Here is a 10081-nt window from a genome sequence, read left to right on the forward strand (position 1 = left end):
TTTCCGCAAGGCCACTTGATACAAGTTAGTGGAATGGCGGGCTTGATCCGCAACCATGCCAAAAAAGACGAGGCCGTTTTGGACGAAGGCGTTGAGCGCCTGATTAAAAGGCAGTGCGGCTAGTTGGTTGCGGGACTCAGCAGGGAAGATTTGTTGAAGGAAGGCGGATTGCTCTGCGGCATTTTCCGCAGATGACTGGGTGAGCTGCGCCAGGTTCGCCAATCGAAAGCTACCGTGTGGCGGGGTTGGTGTAGACTCGGAGTCCAGGTGTATCGTCTTGTCCTTTGACTCGGCGGTAGCTTCGAGGTCCGGATTGACCCGCGGTGGGGTGTGATGAGTCTCTTCAGCATGCCCTGCGTATTCATAAATGGTTAAATAAATGCAAACTTAAATGTGCGGTATTCGCGCAAGCAGAACTCTTACCAGATGATGGGGGAGGTAGATCCACAGAACGGGGTTCGATGGGAACGAAGTTGTCGTTCCGCTTGTCCTCCCTCTGTTTGGGAGTGAGTTTCTTCTTCTTCTATTGGGATTGGGAGGCTTCGGCGGCCTTGCGCTTATTGCCGGAGGTGGCAGGTGCATTCTCGCCAGTCTTCTCCTACTCTAATGGCTGGTTCACATTCTGTTTGCGGAAGGCGATGCCCGCAATCTCCTCCGCAGTCAGTACTCTCTTCATCTTCATCTCTACAAACATGCACGCATGCGTTAGAACACATAAATAGCAAACTGTTGTTAGTACATGATTATACTATTCCTACCCTTTCCATCCGGTCCGACTATGGCTGGACGCACATCCTCCCATGGCCAGTGTGCGGATATCTTCCCTAGCCGCAACATCACGTTCCCGTATGACCGGTGCACCAGCTGTGCGTTAGCGCACTCCGCTAACAGCTTTGTTTCCTCGTCATCAAGGACCGGGGTTTTGTTCACATCCTTTTCCACCTTCTCGCACCATATAAGCGTTTGCGGAAAAGCGGTACCAACTACAGTTTGGTCAATGAAAAAGAAAGTTTCTTTCCAGTTACCCGCATTCGACTTTGGGGTTTTGGTGAAATTTTGACGGGCAAAGAAGGTGAACCAGGATTTGCGGTGATTGGCTAAGCGGTATAGATGACAGAAAACTTTAACCAACGGAACCCTATCGAGTGCGGCGCACCACATTTCAAACAGAACTATTTTGCCTATGGCATAAGGGTGTAGTTGTCCTAATCCCACTCTGAAGTGATCTAATACGCCTAGGAAGAAGTCGGATGGGGGAACCCTAAAGTTACCATGCTTGAACGCATGTTCGTAGATGGCCACCTTTTTCTCCGGTGGCTCGTGAGCACGCTGATTGGGCAAGGGTGGCACCGGATTGTATTTCGCTAACGGCGGGTATTGTTTAACTAAGTGGTCAATATGTTTCTGCTCTATAATCGATCTGACACTATCTACATAGGTTTCGTTAGCCTTAGTCATTTTCTATAGAATGGTTGGAGAATCACTAACCTTTAGACGGTGGCCGGAGTATTTAGGATTTGATCAGAATTGAATGTAGCAGCGTATTGAGGAAGCTTGGAGCAGAAAAATGGAAATGTGTGTGATTTGGGGCAATTTATAGAGACGATTTGGGGCCATGGGCTGGAATGGGTTTATCGTGGCTGTACACGTGTTCAGCGATCAACGGTTAGCATTTTGAGTGCGCGTGAGGATGTCAGATGGGTATGGTTACCTATGAGAGCATGGCTGACACGCGCCTGCCAACTGCCACTTTATGTCTTGTCAGCCGAATGGTCTTCTGCGACAGTGACAGACATTAAATGACCTCGAAACGCACGCGGAACATTGAATGCTAGCCGTTTTCTTGTTTTTTCCGCTTAATAGTTTGATGTCATGTGTCTTGCGTCATATAACATCAAACTGGGGGGACATAATGATACCGCAACCCGCATGTGCACCTCATATGCATGCGGGCGCTTAATAGTGTGCGTTGGCGTGTGCTTGTGTGCGCTATGCGGTATGCGGATTGTATCTGATTCCTTTGTTCTCGGTACAGCGGTTGCTTAGCTGTCAAGTAAATATCTTTTCCATAATTATATCCGTGATTCGGGGGAGTCAGTTATGGATGAGATTATCATGATCTGGGACGGTTCTAGAATTAGGGTTTGCCTATAAATACAAACCCTAATCATCATTCACCGGACACAGCATATTACGTAACCATCACCTACGATACAAAAGCATCATTCGGCATCTTTTCAAGGTTAACAGGTTAGTCTTTCGTAAGCTAGTACCTACGACCTTATTTGGGGCCTCTTGATCGACGACCGTTATCGGAGGTGGACTTAATCACTTGGCCACCCTGCCGACATCATCATGTCGGCCAGGGTTATTCACGGTAGTCGGACCGGAGAGCCACGTTCTAAGATCCTTAAACCCCTCTCTATGTATTGAGCAGGCATATTAAACCCCACGGTTAAAATATGCATGATCAGTAGTGTTACCAATCAAACTCTGACAGTAATAAATTTCGACATTCAAATCATGAACAATGAATAGAAAAAACAAAACCAAAAACGGAACTAGAGGTAAACAGATCATAAGTCTAAAAAAAGTAATTGAAACCATGGCTTACCCAAGACTGACGTTGAAACTATCGATTTTGTGTTGAGAAATTAGAAGAGCATATCTGAACAACATATAAAAAATATTATTTAAACAATCTAATATCAATATGTTCAATACCAGTACACCCAAAACAAAATTGTGTCATTTTTACACAATTATCATGTAAATACAAAATCAAATATTGGGTCATTTTCTCACAATTATCATGTAAATACGATATCAAATATTTGGTCATTTTGACACAATTATCAGTAAAAACAAATACCGATTGTACAAAAGGATCCACAAACAGTAGTGTATATGTACATATGTATATCAAGCAGAAAATATGAAAATCCACGAAAAAATAAAGCATCATATATGTATATCATTTTCAAATTTTAACACAATTATCATCTTACATAAATACTTGCAACATATGTATGTATATAAGCATAAAATTTTACAACAGTACCCATAACATGTCCTCATCGCTATACCTCTACTCACGTTATTCAATTTAAGCCTTATTGACTAAATAATATAAAACGTGTTGATTCCCTTTTCCTACTATTACACCGCCCTGCACTAAAATTTACCACAAACAACCATGAAATACATTAATTCGCTTCTTTTATGTAACTTGTTTTCAGTAAAAAAAAAACAAAAATCATGCATCCAATGAAAGTAAATTGTTACAGAAGTAATACCTAACGGAGATAACACTGACGGCAGAGATAATGACCACAATGTTGATGACGACCGCTTGAGGTGAATCGCAATATGAACGGAAATCTATTTTTTTTAATCAAAGAAACCCAGATAATTTGTCTACCAAATCGGCTGAGCAGCATAAAACCACCAAATACAAAACCCTAGAGTAAATGGTGCACAAAGATGCAATGGAATCAATTAATTATAATCTATACTGATGTTAAAATACAATAGTTAACAATGATATTATAACAATATTATTAAGAAAAAATCATTGCAACGATAATAATGATACAAATTATATATCCACACCTTTTAGTAAATTGCTTTTTCTTCAAAATACTTTACCTCTATCTCATGATTTTTTTACAATCATTATTCATGACCTGCATAAAAGTAAACCTACTGTGAAGACATGCTGAAGAATTTAAAACTTATACAGTTAAATAACGAATTGATGCAATCGCACCTTCATATGTTCATGTTCTACCAACATGAATCATTACAATAAAGTTACTGCTCATGATTTTTGTAACTAAATCAATTGTAACTTTAGGTTGAATTTCTTCGTATATACCTGAACGGTTTTGTGGAATGAAGGCATGGTTGGGAGCGCAACTTTGCAATTGAATCGTCTTGTTAGGATTATCATGTATTGTATTCGAATCGATTGATCTAACGGGTTACAGAGTATCATCTGATTGAATTTTAAATAAAAACCCTAATGGCCTTAAATATATGCTGGTCGAACGACTAGTGATTCAACAGATACGAATTTGGTGTTCCACCCAGAAATCTACACATGATCAGACAAAAAAAAAAGAAGAGGGTTTGTTTAATTGGGAGTGTGAAGATGATAATCATGCGACGACGATTGTTGGGATCAAATTTTAGTGTTGCGTTGGTGTGTAAGTGATTGTTGGTAACTGTCGCAGGAAAACTCAGATGGATGAAAAATTGAGAAAATGAAAGGGATTAGGTATCCAGTATTTTTTTTAATTCAATTCAAGTATTTTAGGGATGAAGTGCATGTAAAATTGATTTATTAGCTAATATTTTTAGTGAATGATTAAGGACTGTTGGATTAAGGGGTATTGTAACGTAATTTTCTAATCTAATGGTAATTATGGGGGTTTTGAAAATATTTATTAGCTAATCGATACTCTTTTTTAATGTATATAGAGATCACTGGATTTAACCCGAAACTCAAAAGGACCCGAATGTGACACCGGTTTGACCCGAATGTGACACAGGTTTGACCCGAATTTGACGAACACTTTAGCTTGTTTATTTTTAACTAACATTTGCTTACCTCTTAATTTAATGGTCAACGCTGAATCATTCAGCATTAAGTGTGTTTGTTTCTGACTTCTGAATGACAGATAGTGTTGAACGATTTAGCATTCAGTGTTGAACCATTCAGAACTGGACCTATCTCTTAACCATTAAGCACTTAAACTTTATGTAATATGCTCTTTAAAGTATATTAAAAACACTTATTAAACAACTAAATTTTAATTTTTATTCATATCAAAGGTTAATGTGTAATTTTACATCATTCACATTATTAATTCAAAATGATTATCAAATAGATTATTTTTATTCAGAAACAACTTCATTCAGACCCTTTGAATCATTCAGATTATGAACCATTCAACGCTAAATCATTCAGTTTTATCAAACACACTCTTGATTAGAGTCATCTTACCGAAGGGCTTGTTTATTCTAAACACTTTCACCTTGTTTACTTGTGACTTGAATCTTGAGTCATTTTATTGAAGGACTTTTTGATAAATTCAAAAAAGGAAACTTTTTTCCATATAGCTGCTTTTTTAATCTTTACCTTTCTGCTCCTACTTACTCATATCCTCTCCCTAGATCATATTGACCTATTCTTCAGCTTGCTTTGACATAATATCCTTATATTAGATAACTTAATATTTTGTTTACCATTAAATACAACTCTAATGAAATTTTTTGAGGGATTTAATTCTCGAAATCAATGAATTAGGTCAAAAGTGAAGAAATAGGATATATAATGTGTTTATGGTGATATCGCCATAATTATACATATTTTATGTCTTTTGAGGAGATGTCATTCAGTTTTATCTAGAAAAATGATCATTTCCTTTGCTTATTGGGAGAAAATGAGCAAAGACTACTAACCGTGTGGAAAAGTATTATCTTGATATAAACATGTATAAATCATGAGTTTAAAGCCAAAAGTCAAAAGTTATCAAAAGAGACAAAGAAATACAGAAAATGAAGCTCCAGTCGTCGACTGAAATACAGCAGTTGTCGGCTAGAAATGGTAAAGAACAGTTCAAATGTGTAACGACCCGACTTCGATATACCAAAAACATGCCTAAAAAAAACTTTTCTGAATCAACACATCTGGACGGCGTCCAGTTATCTGGACGGCGTCCAGCAAAGAAGACTTGGACGCCGTCCAGAAGTTCTGGACGGCGTCCAAATGAACTGTCAGATTCTGACTTGGATGTCCAACTTACTCGAGCGGAAAACCCGCTTCCCGACACTTTTAAACGAAACACTTTTCATAACATGTTACCATAATTAAAACTAAGAAGTTTCCACCATAAGACCAAGTTTTACAACATCGAGCCCACATCGGCCGTTTTACGAGTTTCGTACAAAAAAATACAAGTTCGACCATAAGAATTTAAATTCCAAACGACACCTAGAGCTTGGTGTTTGGGGTTAAACTACCCACATATTGGCCAAACTTCAAAAGCTAAACATGTCCAAAAGCGTCCCCTATCAAAACAAAGCGGGATCACTAATCCAAACGAACGCCCTTATCCTTGTCCAAGCCGGAGCCTATAAAAAGATAAACAACGAGAGGGTAAGCTAAATCTTAGTGAATGCAATAATTATACATATACATATATAATATGCCTACTTGCATACACTTACACACACCGTATAATCGCTAGTAATAACAATTAGCATACCAACTCCGAGTATAAGCTAATAACCTCCAATTACCGCAACTAGCATAATCAATAGCATATTCACCGAAATAATATATTATGCTATACAAGAACACATACACAAACTATATGGTTAACCATAAACGCGTCATGGTGCTACCAGCTCCGTGGTTCACACCATACGCAATGCTATGACGCTACCGGCTCCGTGGTTCACGTCACTACGCATTTGAGTCATACCCTTTTATAGTGCTACCGGCTCCGTGATTCACACTTTGGTGTTACCGGCTCCGTGGTTCACACCTCATTTTATAGTGCTACCGGCTCCATGGTTCACACTTTGATGCTACCGGCTCCGTGGTTCACATCCCAACTCGAGTCATACTCTTTTATAGTGCTACCGGCTCCGTGGTTCATACTTTAACGACTCGTGCTATAGTGTTACCGGCTCCGTGGTTCACACTACAACACACGTACCATGGTGATACCGGCTCCGTAGTTCACATCATAGCACACTCGCACATACTATGGCACTACCGGCTCCATAGTTCATACCATAGCACACAAATAAATACACTATATACATACATGCATAATTATTCCCCTCACCTTAACGCCTTCGGTGAATGTTTTATACTTCCGCAAGCTTCAAGGCAAAGTACCTAATACAATAAGTACTCAATCAACACACAAACTAGTTCGACTTATCACCAACAATTCTCTCATGTGCATTTAATGACTTAAATGCATTAAATGCCTCATTTTCACCAAAACCATCCATTTAAAGTCAAGACCATCACATAACACTAAAAGATAGTGACTAAGGTCCAACAACACTAACTAATACACCATTAGGGTATTTCATACCCATCATTCCCAACTAGGTCAATTATTACCCATTTAACTATTTTAAAGTCACACACCCATTTCGGGTCATCCACTAACCCGATTAACACCCATTTGCTTAATAACTAGGTGTGCTAGTAATTAACTAACCAATTATGACTCATAAGTCTATTTAACATTTCCAAAACCCTAGGTTAGTCATCCTTGGGTCCTCATGACCTAATCTTACCTAAGAACACCTAAAATCCCCAAATATGGGTTTTGTGTTCATCACTAACCCAAACCCTAACCCTTAAACAAATTAAAATAAGGAAATCAAGATTAGAGCATACCACCACAATCAAAACGAAGCTAGTGATTAGATGAACAACTTTAACACATGCGCTTTGGCCCGAAATCAACTTCTTCTTCCTCTTTTTGAGCTTTCTCACACAAGAATCACTCTATCTCTCTAGAATTGAAGTGGAAGGAGGAGGTAGTTGAAAGTGGAGTGAATGAGGCTCCTAGAACTGAACTTGTGGCCTTAGATTCGTTCAACAAGTGAAAAGACCAAACTACCCCCATTTAATATCTAAAAGAACACAGCTGGCCCGCCAGTTCAACTGGACGGCGTCCAAGATTCTGTACGGCGTCCATGAAATGTTCCGTTCATATCAATTATAAACGTTTCATATTAATTGGTTTCGTTGCGAGATTTTGACCTCTATATGAGACGTTTTTCAAAGACTGCATTCGTTTTTAAAACAAACCATAACCTTTATTTTATCGATAAAGGTTTAAAACATTACGAAGATTATCAAATAATGATAATCTAAAATATAGCGTTTTCACTCGACCGTTACATAATGGTTTACAATAATATTACACAATAACTTAAGTCTTCGAATGTAGTTTTTTTAAACAATATTATACAAGCATGCTGACTCCAATTCTTGTCCTTAATTTAGCATGCAACAGCGGAAGCTCTTAATAATCACCTGAGAATAAACATGTTTAAAACGTCAACAAAATGTTAGTGAGTTATAGGTTTAATATATATATATATATATATATATATATATATATATATATATATATATATATATCAAATTGTAATAATAATAGACCACAATATTTCATTTTATAAACATAATCCTCAAGCAGAATCCTCTCGTCTGCATTAAGGTAAAATCATTCATATGATGAACACCTGGTAACTGACATTAACAAGATGCATATAGAATATCCCCAAAATAGAATCCTCTCGTCTGTATAACAGAATCCTCTCGTCTGTATAAAAATTGAAGTACTAAAGCATCCGTACCTTGGATGGGGTTTGTTAGGCCCATAGATCTATCTTTAGGATTCGCGTCAATTAGGGGTACTGTTCCCTAATTCTTAGGCTACCAAGCGAAAAAGGGCGATATTCGGTATTCATAATCCAACATAGAATGTAGTTTCAAGTACTTGTGTCTATTTTGTAAAATATTTATAAAACTGCATGTATTCTCATCCCAAAAATATTTAGATAGTAAAAAATGGGACTATAACTCACTTTCAAGAATTTTTCCTTCGTTGGAAATAAGACTTGGCCACTAGTCGATTCACGAACCTATAACAAATGTGTACATATATATCAAAGTATGATTGAAATATATTCACAACATTTTTTTTATTACGTTTTTATTATTTAAGTTTGTTAAGTTAGCAGTCCTCGTTAGTAACCTACAGCTAGTTGTCCACATTTAGATGTACAGAAATAAATCAATATATATTATCTTGAATCAATCCACGACCCAGTGTATACACGTCTCAGGCTAGATCACAACTCAAGGTATATATATTTTTGGAATCAACCTCAACCCTATATAGCGAACTCGAACATTACAGCATATAGAGTGTCTATGGTTGTTCCAAATAATAAATATAGATGGGTCGATATGATATGTCAAAACATTGTATACGTGTCTATGGTATCCCAAGATTACATAATATATGTTAGAATATATGTATAATACAATATAAGTTAGCTAGGATATGATTAGTGTAGATTTGTTGTAAAATTTTTGTAGCTACAACAAGTAAAATTTTCCAATTTTGTTTTACCCATAATTTCTTCGTTTTAAATCCGTTTTGAGTGATTCAAGTTGCTAAGGTTTCATAATGAACTATAATTTATGAAACTAAACAGAAAAAGTATAAGTTTATAGTCGAAAATATAGGTTACAAGTCATTTACTAAAGAGGTAGTCATTTCCGTCGAAAGAACAACATCTTGATGACCATTTTGAAAAACATACTTCCACTTTGAGTTTTACCATGATTTTTGGATATAGTATCATGTTCATATGAAATATCATTTTTCCAAAAAACAAACTTCCAATTCAAATATTAAGATAGTTTTTATTTTTCTAACCCAAAACAGCCCCCGGTTTCACTACGACGGCGTATGTCCGGTTTTACGGTGTTCATCGTGTTTCCAGGTTTTAAATCATTAAGTTAGCATATCAAATAGATATAGAACATGTGTTTATTTGATTTTAAAAGTCAAGTTAGAGGGATTAACTTTATTTGCGAACAAGTTTAGAATTAACTAAACTATGTTATAGTGATTACAAGTTTAAATCTTCGAATAAGATGGTTTTATATGTATGAATCGAATGATGTTATGAACATCATTACTACCTTAATTTTAGTAGGTAAACCTACTGGAAATGAGAAATATAGATCTAGCTTCAAAGGATCTTTGGATGGCTTGGAAGTTCTTGAAGCAGAATCATGACACGAAAACAAGTTCAAGTAAGATTTTCACTCAAAATAAGATTGTTATAGTTATAAAAATTGAATCAAAGTTTGAATATGAGTATTACTTTGAATTAGAAAGATATCTTACTGTAAATAAGAAAGATTTCTTGAGATTAGATGATCACTTGAAATGGATTTGCAAGATTGGAAGTAAGCTAGTAAACTTGAAAGTGTTTTTGGTGTGTTCTTGAGTAGTTGTTT

The 10081-nt window shown here is 36.8% G+C and overlaps 1 long non-coding RNA gene across 1 annotated transcript; it reads right to left on the minus strand.

The window, feature by feature from the left end:
- Positions 1 to 3005: 3005 nt before the first annotated feature.
- Positions 3006 to 4221, minus strand: LOC139897382 (uncharacterized). Its single transcript, XR_011776543.1, has 4 exons — positions 3878 to 4221; positions 3613 to 3686; positions 3297 to 3461; positions 3006 to 3174 (listed from the first exon to the last, which is right to left on the minus strand). It is a non-coding gene; the product is annotated as an uncharacterized lncRNA (long non-coding RNA).
- Positions 4222 to 10081: the final 5860 nt, after the last annotated feature.

This window comes from Rutidosis leptorrhynchoides, chromosome 3 (genome assembly GCF_046630445.1).
Source record: "Rutidosis leptorrhynchoides isolate AG116_Rl617_1_P2 chromosome 3, CSIRO_AGI_Rlap_v1, whole genome shotgun sequence".
Lineage (NCBI taxonomy): Eukaryota > Viridiplantae > Streptophyta > Magnoliopsida > Asterales > Asteraceae > Rutidosis > Rutidosis leptorrhynchoides.